The sequence below is a fragment of the Crinia signifera genome, chromosome 3 (assembly GCF_055691185.1).
Source record: "Crinia signifera chromosome 3, ASM5569118v1, whole genome shotgun sequence".
In the NCBI taxonomy this organism is placed as follows: domain Eukaryota; kingdom Metazoa; phylum Chordata; class Amphibia; order Anura; family Myobatrachidae; genus Crinia; species Crinia signifera.
Window position 1 is genome coordinate 218,875,423 of NC_139219.1, and position 12,487 is coordinate 218,887,909.

Here is a 12,487-nt window from a genome sequence, read left to right on the forward strand (position 1 = left end):
GCCATAAGAACTTGATTTTCCTATTACATTGGCCAAAAATGTATTTATTTGGTCATGGACCACCAACCCAGGGCACCCCTGCAAGTCACTCAAGGCACCCCAGGGTGTCATAGCACAGTTTGGGAACCACTGGGCTATACAATCCAATAACACAGCAAAGTTGGTTTATGAATCAGTAAATCAGTAGGATTTAAAAAAAAAAACATGTAAGCTTTATGTAGAAGAGTTATATAGCAGTAGAAAAGTGTACGTGATTAAGAAGGTGGTTAGGCCTAATTAAAGATATGCATTTTCTGGAACTATTGAAGTCTTTTGGGGTATGAGAAAAGCAACTAAAACAGTCCCCTTTGAAAAAAAGGCACAAAGATCATGGGCAAACGCAGGATTTTCAGAAGGGGGTTGTCAGAGGGGCGGTGCAAAGCATGGAGATGGACACTTAGGTGACCCAGTATATACCGGGTCAGTTAAAGTACTGTATTATAGATAGACCAAATGTATATAAAAGGGGCCCTGATACGTAACTTCCAGGGTGGTAGAGGATGTTTAATATGCAGAGGAGGGGTGTATAGTGGAGTGGGCTTACTATTCATAATTTTCTGGTGGGAGGACAGCTTGCTTGACTGCAGATATCTCCAGTTTCCGGAAATAGATTTCTTAGATTTTAATGGAATTAAAAACTTGAGAATCCCACCTACCAAATGTTATTGGGGACTAGGGGATCAGAGTTCAGGAGGCAGAGCAATCTGCCAACGAGTAGATAAAACTACATACCAGGTGTGTGGAGCTGGAGCAGTAACCATCTGCTGGAAGGCTGATATCTCTGGTTCTGGGAACAGTAGTGACAAGCTACTAGTTTCCTTCAAAGGGGGAGAGTCTCAGCTTTTGTAATATACCCTCAGAAAAACTAAGTCAGACAGAACCTTAAATATCTGACTGGGAAGAGCAATTAACAAGCTTGGATGGGGACCAATGCTTTGAAGTCAGATATCTCTGGTTCCCAAGGGCCAATTTTGAAAATTCTTGTACCCATGGAAAGAGGGGACCCCCAGCTTTCAGACTATGACCCTTAGACTCCTGGGGGGGGTTCTGTGTACTCAGAAACCCCCCCTGTGTGCACTACTGAAGATAAAGACAGGCTCTAGTAGCCTGTTACACCTGGGGCATTAATGTGTACATTTAGTCCTGGGCCAACAACTTAAAAGACTGCAGATGAACATCTGTAGTAGTTTCTGACCTATACCATCCCTGAGCACATGTAGTGTTTCCTCCTGCAGTAACATTGGAACTTTTAGGTAGCACTTCTAATCAGGTCTTCATTTTAGGGATGATATCAATCCTGGCTGCTATTTCTGCCAGCAGAAATAGCATCCCTTTACCGTTACCAACAGTATTAAAGGCAGTTTGTGACAGAAGTCAGATCTGTTTTGTTGGAAATGTCTGCAGATTGTCAAATTCAAGCCTGTTATTCGACAATAAGTGTCTGTTTTTGCAGATTCATGGAGTTTCCGACACTTGACAGCTGAAAAACATTGGGTACTTGTTTCCTAGCACGGCGCCCATCGCATTGTATACCATAAGACTAAATATGGTATGCGATGCGTTGCTGTGCGATGTTGTACAATAAAAAATTGTATGCCATACAATGGCATACAATGTGATGGTGTACGATTTTTTATTGTACAACCACCCAGATGGGTCCTTACAATGTTAAATGCCCCCCCCCCACTATCAACGCCAACCCGAAGCGTGGCGAGCGCAGCGAGCCTGCAAGGAGCCGGCTCATACCCCCATTATCCATGTTGGCGTGGAGTTGATTTCATATAGTGTGGTGAGCGCAGCGAGCCATCGAGCCAGAAGCGTGGCGAGGGGACGCGGAATACATGTAAAGTAATGCGCGTCCCCTCGCGGGGCTCGCTGCGCTTGCCACGCTTCGGGCTCGATGGCTCACTGCGCTCGCCACACTATGTAAGATCAACTCCACCCTGATGTGGATAGTGGGGGTATGAAAAAGTCGGAGGACGAGTATCGCTGCGCTCACCACGTTCGGGTTCGCATTGATAGTGGGTGGCGTGGGGGTACATTTAACATTGTAAGCACCCATTAGGGTGCTTATACAATAAAAAATTGTATTGGGGCTGCTTTTAACATTGTAAGCACCCATTAGGGTGCTTATAAAAAAAAAATTGTATCGCATCGCATGCGGCTATATGGCATGCAATGTGATGCAATGGCATAAGATGCCATAAGATGAAAAATTGGGCGCCGTGCTAGGAAACAAGTACCAAACATTGTATTTCGGCTGTCGAGTTACAGTCGAACGGAACATAAATGGTCATGGATTTCAACTGTCGGGACGTTCCGATAGTCAGAATCCTGCATTGAATACCCCCTTAGTTGGTTATAGGCAAGTTCAATGTTCAAATCTAAGAAATTCTCCATGACTTCAGAATTCAAGAAGGCATGTGTTTGTTTATGAAGCAAGCCTCCAAGGAGAAAAGGAATAACATGGAGGAAGAATTGCCACAAATGCCCAAAGAATTGCCACGATGCTCTATTACCCCAAAATTTTCTTACAGCTCAGGTTTGTCCATTTTTCTGCATTATTTCTTCTAATGGCTTTGATGCCATTGTCATGACTGATGTGGAAAAGCATGCATGTTTTTAGAAGAAGGTATAGGCATTTAAAGATAAATCTTGCAGTTCCGGCTGCGGGATAAAAGGTAACAGCCTCTAAAGCTCCACTGCCCACCCAGCCCAATTCAACTCCCAATGGCTGCTACAGCCTCCAAACAGTGCCAGACACAGCCCGCCCTCCACGCTGACATCCAGCTGCACATGGAAAAATATTTACAGACCATGCCAGGATCCAGAAGCCGGTCACAAAAAGAGAAGGTGACGCGCACATCCGAATCCAAGATGGCGCCGACAGCGAGCTCCGGGCGCCAGCCATCAGGACCACACGCTCCACTCCCACAGCGCCACAAGGACCTTGCCCCTGATCTCTCCGGAGCCTCAGATAGTGATTTACTGCCCTCCTCTCCAGCTCAGCATAAACAGGTATTTACACAGGCAGATGTGCCTGTCACACAGGGGGAGTGGGTTAACGTCATTAGAGTAGCAATGGAGCCACTGCTCAAGGAGCAAATGGCGGACATCAACAAACAGATCACTCAACTGCAAAATACAGGTGCAGGAGATGGAGTGCAAGGTGGGGGAGTGTCTCGCAGACATACCTGAAATCAAGCCAGCAATTTCCCAGCACACTAAGGAAATTCAGGCCCTCCATAACAAAATTCAAGATCTTGAAAATAGATCTAAACGTAATAATATGCATATAGTGGGTCTGCCAATAACGGTAAAAGGTGCCTACTTGTTTCACTTTATAAAGAACAAACTCCCGGAGTTCCTACGGATCCAGCACTTATGCTCAGATTTAGTTGTTGAGCGAGCGCATAGATGGCGCGCATCCAAGAACGGTGATTTTTAAAACACTGAACTATCTTCACAAAGAGCTTTTTTGGTCCTGTAAAGTAAGTAATATAAAGTGGGAAGTACACCCCATTCTACTGTTTCAAGACTATTCGGCAGAACTCACGAAACAAAGAAAGGAATTCTCCCAGGTTTGTTCCAGACTGATCAAAATGGAATGCAAATTTGCGTTACTCTACCCAGCAAAACTAAGAATCTACGATGGAATCTCCTTCAAAGATTTTATGTCCACGAGAGATGCAGAGTGCTACCTTTCTGAAGAGGAGAGGTCGCACCACACCCAAAGCCAAATGTCATATTTTGAGTGACGTCTTTAGCAAAAGTTATCTTTGAAGGCTTTTCCTAATGATGCTGACTCATACCATTTACACGACAGGCCCTCAGGACTCTCTAGCTATGGTGACCAGATCCCACCTATTGATCCTTTTTTGGTACTACGGCCACTAAGAAGATTTGTACTACATGAACTAACTACGCCATACCCATCCAGAGCATCCAGACTTTCATCAGGCACGGATCATCCTTCTGTTCACTTGTACACCAATGAGTGGTTCACCGCCGGTGCGGTCTCCCACCGCTAAGGCGACTATTGCAGAAGCTTCACTTAGGAGCGGCTGATGATTCCTGCCTGACTACTATATATGCTTTATCTTTTGGTGACAACAATGGCTCCTGAAGAAGGCGGATGAGTATAGAGCTGCTGTAAATCTAACCGTTACTGATGACTGTACTGTCCATACTGTTATATTTACCAATGTTGATGGGCTGCGGGCTGGAGGAGCAGTTGCAATCACACGTTCTGGTTGTGATGCTCTTCACCCATTACTCCAGCCTGCTTAAAGCATTGTTTCCCCATTTCCCCCCCCCCCCCACACCCTTTATGTGAATAAGGATTTTACTTACCACATACACCATCCTGTTCAGATCGCTCCCCTCCACATGGAGTTATACTCTGTACTTACCTCAAACATCATAATGTACAAAAATGCTAATTGTCTCATTGATAAAATTACCGTATCCAAAACATACCAATGTCACTGAATTTGGGTAGTTGGAATGTGGGAGGAGTTAACTCCCCAGTAAAGCGCAAGAGATTTCTAATCTACATGAACAAATTGAAGTTAGATGTGGTTTTCATTCAAGACACATCTGACTCCCACAGAAACCGCTGAGCTCAATATGCTTAAAAATGGAAGGTGGCAGCTTCCTCTTCATTTAATTCAAAGGCAAGAGGTGTTGCCATCCTAGTTAAGAGCCATCTCAATTTAGAAGTTACGAAAATTATCTCTGACATAGAAGGTAGATTTGTGATGTGTCAAATGAAATATGAAGACCATGGGGCAGATTTATTAAGCTTGGAGAAGAGATAAACTGGAGATAAAGTGGAGAAAAGGTAAAACGAGATAAAGCACCAGCCAATCAACTCCCAACTGTCTTTTTCAAACACAGCTGATTGGCTGGTGCTTAATCTCCTTTTACCTTTTCTCTGCTTTATCTCCAGTTTATCTCTTCTCCAAGCTTAATAAATCTGCCCCCATGTCTTTCAATGTTTAAATGTATATGCCCCTAATATGTACTCAAAATCTTTTTCTCTAAAGCTGATTTCGTTACTTGCCCCATTTACTCACATGCCTCTTGTGGTGTGTGGCAATTTTAATTTGACAGCAACGACGGGCCTAGACAGACAGTTACATGCAGTACGTGCCCATACCCTTCCCAGATTTGGCATACCAGCATTTCTAGAACAAGCGGGTTTATTAGACATATGGAGAGATTTGCATCCCACAGACCAGGAATATACATGTCATTCGTCATCCACTGGTGGCTTATCCTCTATATAACAGGGCGGATCTAGACTTTTCTTCTAGGGGGAGGGGGTGGTTTGCTGTTTAATCTTGAACCTCCCCCTCCAGTCCTGACCCCTCCCCTTCCCAGTCCTGACCTCTCCCCTCTATATTATATGGTACAATAAGTAGGCACATTGTGAGACTTGTCACCACCAGGCATGCCGCATACTAAGTGCCCATGCCAGCGGTGGAGAGACAGTGCGGTCAGAGCGGCCGCCCACCACAGTGACCACTATGAAGTGAGCATGCAGCCACGGGTGTGCACGCTTCTGTCCCGGCCGAATTTCACCATTGCCACCTCCTAGCCCGGTCACCGCTACCTCCACCAACCTTGCACCCGACAGTGGAAGAGGAACGGACGGCAGTCTTAAAACCGCCCCTGCTATATATGTATGTTACACGGGTTACTACCAAGAATAGAACAGTGCGAAACAGCGCTGATTGTTATATCTGATCACGCTGTACTGTGGGCTAAATTACATTTCACTAAGGAGAAACCCCAATGTATAATGTGGCGGTTTCCATCATCCCCGGCTTCCTCCGCACACCTGAGAAAGGCAGTACTAGATGCATGTAATAACTACGCCCTAGAAAATGCAGAGACTGTGGAGTCTAATCTGATGCTATTTAGTGAAGCGTCCAAGGCCACAATTAGAGGGGAAATTATCTCTCATTTAGCCTCACTTAAAAGAAATACAGGTTGAGTATCCCGTATCCGAATACCATACATTCCAGAAAGTGAAAAAAAATAAAAAATATTTTTGCTAAAAAAACTCACTGGGGACATTTGTAACAGGACTACTGAGGACATGATATGTAACTGGCACTATATATGTACAAGAAAATGATTGCTTGGCATTCAAATTCAATATCTGAGATAGTACACAAACTTTGTTTCATGTTTTGAAACCTTGTTTTTTGAACAAATAAAATATATTTGTGTGTATTTCATGTGTTTGATGTGTTGGTACTTATGAGTTATCTGGGCGCCCGATTTTTTGATTGTATGCCTTAAGTTAAGGCATACAATCAGATGCGATGCGATGCGATGCGATATCGCATCGCATCGCATCGCATGCGACCATCGGATGCGATGACCCGATTTTTCCATAGGAATCAATGTTAAAATGGACTGAGTCCATTTTAACATGGAATTCAATGGGAAAAAGGGGTCCTTTTCATACCCCTACTATCCAAGTGGGCATGGAGTTGGATATAAACCTGTGGCGAGCGTAGCGAGCCACCGAGCCCGAAGCGTGGCGAGCGAAGCGAGCCCCGCGAGGGGACGGTATTCTGTGTCCCCTCGCGGGGCTCGCTACGCTCGCCACGCTTCGGGCTCGGTGGCTCGCTACGCTCGCCACAGGTTTATATCCAACTCCATGCCCACTTGGATAGTAGGGGTATGAAAAGGACCCCTTTTTCCCCATTGAATTCCATGTTAAAATGGACTCAGTCCATTTTAACATTGATTCCTATGGAAAAATCGGGTCATCGCATCGCATCGCATCCGATGGTCGCATGCGATGCGATGCGATGTGCCCGATCCGACCCGATTTAGAAATCGGGCGCCCAGATAACTCACAAGTACCGATGTGTTTATATAGCATAAATGCAAGATACTTCAAAATACATAATTGAAATATTAAAATATTCCGAAATACGGAATAATCCGTTTTTCAAAATTCTCCTGGTCCCGAGCATTTTGGATACGGGATACTCAACCTGTACAAATAAACAACACTTAGTAGCTCAAACTTCCCTGACCGACAGCTATGAAAACTCCCCTAACTCAATCACTAAAAAAGCCTACCAAGATTCTAAGGCCAACTATGAAGCTATAATAGGAAAACTAGAATACTAGAAAACTAGAATACATTTCTTAATTTGTGGGAAATTCCCGCTTCCACAAGTTCGGCAATAAGTCAAGCAAGTTAATGTCCTCCCTACTTCAGGGTCAGAGGGCACCGTATCTAAGAATAACTCCCAGAATGCCCAGGTATTAATTTATTTTATACCCACCTATACTCCGAACCCAACTCCAACAAAAATAATGCAGCAGAATTCTGGAGTGGCATCACTCACTACTCCACGAATGAATGCAGCCCAGGCAGTGTACCTAACGAGCCCAATCACTACTCAAGACATAACATCCGCAATATCAGGATTGAAAGTTGGGAAGGCCCCCGGCCCGGATGGCCTTACCACCGATTATTACAAATTACTGAAAGATAAATTGACTCCCACCCTCACAGCAGTACAAAACGATATTCTGTCCAAGAATGCCACTTCTCCTCAATTCAATCTAGCCACGCTTAGAGTATGGCCCAAACCGGGTAGAGATCTGTCATTGCCGGGGTCATATAGGCCGATATCTTTATTGAATATCGATTATAAGATCTTAACCAAAATTATGGCGGACTACTGAAAACGATTCTACCCTCATTAATTCATATTGACCAGACCGGCTTTGTAATGGGCAGAAATTCTGTTGTCAATATACAAAGGGTGCTGGCGGTGGTTGAGGTCTCCCAATGTGCTGTGTCGAATACCCCAAAGGTGATTCTCTCATTAGATGCCGAAAAGGCGTTCGACATAGTGCATTGGGATCACATTTATGATACCCTGCGACGCTTCTCTTTTCCAGAAGATTTTATCAGGTTGTTGCAAATGCTATACAATGGCTCTGCATCCCGCATTATATGTAATGGAATGCTCTCAGATCCTTTTCCTATTCTCAGGGGGACGAGACAGGGTTGCTCATTGTCCCCATTACTATTCACCCTGGCTCTGAAACCGCTGGCAATCACCCTGAGAGACTCACCATACTTCACTGGCATCATGCTTGCCGATGACATGCTGTTGCTGTTATCCCACCCACAGCATGCTATCCCTTTGGTCCTCAGGGATATCCAACTCTTTTGTAGCTTCTCAGGGTATAAGTTGAATATCGATAAATCTGAAATGCTGATTTTGAAGGGAGATCCCCCAACGTTTGACGCAACGGAAGGTTACAACACCATCAAATTACAACCTCATCAAATTAAGTACCTGGGTGTCCAAATTCCTAATTATAATAATCTTTATAAAAGTTATTACCCCCACATTATAAATAAAATCACTAAAATACTGAAGGGCTGGAAAGACTTGCCTTTATCCATGCTTGGGAGAATAGAAACAGTGAAGACAGTCGTGTTTCCCAGATTAATGTACTCACTTCAAATGCTACCCATTAAACTGAAACCCAAAAGATATAACTATTGTAACACAGGCCTGCAGTAAATTTATATGGCGGGGGAAAAGGCCAAAAAATCTCACTTCCCAAACGAAAACTTCCAAGGTCCAAGGGGGGGGGGGCTAGGGCGCCCTGATCTAACCATCTACTCAAGAGCTTTCTTATCTGGTTTTGCAATGGGATGGCTAATAGAAGGTGACACGTACTCTATATATGAGGTGGACAAAGCACTATTTTTCCCTTATTCCCCTGGGGCACTACTTTATTCCCCTAAAAAGTTTATACCCTCTCACATCTATCGCAATTGCTTATTCAGAGACACTTATGAAGCATGGACTCAAATGACAGCGAAGATAGGAATAGATCATACAAGTACCGAGTGGATACCCATAAACGGAAATCCACAATTCCCACCAGGAGTGAATAACCCAATTTTTAATCGAATGAAAGTAAGGGGTCTAAATATGATTCCGCAGGTGTTTGATCCGGGAGGTAGACCATTTACATTCCAGGTACTCAAGGATTAACCCCTTCAGTGGTGGGTTTTTTTTTTGGGAGCGCTCCCCACTGGGCGAGTTTTTTATGGGGAGCGCTCCATTTAAAAAACCCACCACCGCCTACCTGGGTACGAGCAGCGCCGCTGAACTGTCACTCAGCGGCTGCCCGAACCTGCGCCCCCCCAACACTGCGTCCCTTTCCCCGGCAGCCGGCTTGTCATAAGCCGGTGCCGGGGACTTCATACAAAACCCGGAGGGGAGGGGGGAGGAGGAGGGAGACGGAGGCGCCGCAGAGGGGAGGGAGCCGGGCAGCGCTGAAGCTGCCTGAGTTCAGTGAGTGAACTCAGCAGCGCTGCCCGGCTGTAAACAGTAGCAATCCCGAGAATTTTCCGGGCTTGCCAGACTGGGCACTGAGGCACAGCCCGGAAAATTCTCGGGATTGCCACTGAAGGGGTTAATATGGCCTCACTGTCTTTTCCCAATAATACAATTACAACACTACGCACTCACCATAGCAGCATCCATAATATCGTCTCCCCCCCAATTCCTATTGCATCAATGGTTAGACAAATTCAGAAAAAAACTAATTCAAATCTGGTATGGTATATAATGAGCTGCAAAATAAAAACTCTGACGTTGAATTAGACAAAATTGCAAATTCATGGTTATCAGACATACCTTTATTAAACAAGAAAATAATCTTTAAATATTACGGAGAAACTATCAACATTATTCAATCATCTATCTTACAAGAAATACATATAAAAACAATTTACAGAGCATACATTTCCCAGAAACAGCACTGCGACTTCGACCCAAGTGAAACAGAGCAGTGCTTGGAGTGTGGTTTCCATTCGGCAACATTCTTCCACAATATGTGGTCCTGTACAAAAATAAAAAAATACTGGTATAAGCTCATAAATTACATAAACAACACATTCTCATTAAGGGTCACAGCTCATCCACAACCACTATTGTTTGCAAACTTCGATGTATGGGGATTGGACGTGAACCATAAATACCTGATACCGTTTCTGATGCTTCTTTGCACAGTGGCCAAGAAGGCTATCTTAAATGCTTGGATCACCAGGTTAATGGGCCCCATACATCAGCAATTAATTGTGACAATCCTGAGATCTGGAGATGATTGCCACAATTAATTTTAGATGTGTGGGCTCCCCCTTTTGGCAATCCCAATCAAAAATGTATAGGGATCGCCAATCGATTGCTTAATCAGATTTTTAAACATGTTTAATAATCTGGTATTATCTGCAGATATTTTTTATATGTGTGGGCATTCCCAATTCGTCTTCTTCATCTATTTACATTATGAACAGCTGAAATGACAATCGATTGGGCAATTTCCAGATATGAAGATGCAATCTTTAGATGGAAAAATCTGCCGATCACTGAAATAAATCTGTAATGTGTGGGCAAGTCAAATAGATTGTAGAATCCATTTATCTGGCAAAAAAATCCCTGGATCTGGAAATCCATTAATTGTGATTGCTGATGTATGGGGCCCTTAACTCTGACTATTCTAGAACTGGACGGTTTATTTCTGAAATATATGTATTTTGACAGATACAACTCCATCATAACCTCACATTCAATCACCCCAGGATCAAAACCAGAAAACGTGCAACGCCAAATTTATACCACATTAGATGTAAGACCGCCCATGATAACGAATACCTAGTCTTAGACTGCAATTGTTGTATTGATAAAGGACCAATTTATTCCCAACTGTCGTAATTGTACTTAGCATTTTTGAACTTGATAAACGGAGGTAACCCATGTACCCCCTCCCTTTGCCTAGTCCGATTTGTTAATAGCCCCCCCACACCCCCCATCTCCCCTCCCAGGTTTTGTTGTTAGTAATACCAGAAGGATTAAGTGTTTAGGAAATAGATTCCATATATTGTGCATTTCCCTTTACTGTAAACCTCTTTCAAATTATGGACTCAATTATTGCAATATCCGTAGCTTAATATTTCCCTATGTGACATTGGGCCTTATTTTGGTTCATTCTTTCTGACAAAATCCTTCTTAGATGGACAAAACCATGTGCACTGCAGGGGGGGCAGATGTAACATGTGCAGAGAGAATTAGATTTGGGTGAGTAATTTTGTTTCTGTGCAGGGAAAATACTGACTGCTTTATTTTTACACTGCAATATAGATCTCACTTTGAAGTAAAACCCCACCCAAATCTAATTCTCTCTGCACAAGTTACATCTGCCCCACCTGCAGTGCACATGGTTTTGCCCATCTAAGAAGGATTTTGTCAGAAAGAATGAACCAAAATAAGGCCCATTGTCTATGCAACCTATGTAAGCTAATGGAAAAATACTTGTGATTGTAATCCTTTGTTGTTTTATGGTCTTTTGTAACCCTAAAGCATTGGAAAATTCAATAAATATATAAAAAGAAAAAAAAAAAAAGAAGATGAATCTTACATAGAAACAAAAAGCTGGCACATCAGTTGATATTAGATTTGCCCCCAGTTCTTAGAGCTCTCTTGGAAGAGGAGACTATTTTGTCTAGATTAGGCATGTCCAAACTATGGCCCTCCATTTGTTGTGAAACTACATATACCAGCATGCTTTGCAATAGTTTTAGCATTCCCTAATAGTAAAACTGTGGCAAGGCATGATGGGACTTGTAGTTTCACAACAGCTGGAGGGCCATAGTTTGGACATGCCTGGTCTAGATACATAGATAGTATATTTTTATTTGGAAAGCTGACCATGCCAAGATTTTTTGCACAATTTAATAAAATAATACCAATAATAACTTGTTTACAAAGGATACATCTATATTTTTAAGATATTGCTATAAATAATAAAGATAAAATCTTATATATGACTAAGAATGTAAATGCAAACATTTTTAGATATACAGTACGTATATAGGACGTACTATTAGACTATTGTTGATGCACCTTCTCTCATTTTTTAGGACTCTATGGTCCTATTAGTTTAACTGTATTGTACTTTTTTAATTTTGTCCATTTCATATGACATTGAAATTCCATGAGAAAGATAACAAAGATAACCACAACACCATTTGTAAAGGAAGTAATTTCCATTTTCATCTCTTTTCTAGGTAGTATTCATTTTTTACAACGGATTGAAGCAGGCTAGGTGGAGGTGCATGTGTGGAGGAATGCTGCAAAATGTGTCAATTATTATTACAATTTGTTTATAGGTCATTGTTGTATGTAAAATGTTTTCACGTTTCAGCAGATTACTTTTGCTGATGTGTAATTTTATATTTAAAACAACATAATTTAGTCCGGTTTAGGATGGAAGCATGGCAGCATATCCTAAGTGTAATAGGTAATTTTTCAAGGTATGTGTAGCTTTATGAGGCTTTCCTATACTGAGTAAAGTATAAAAGCATTTTAAGTGATCACTCACA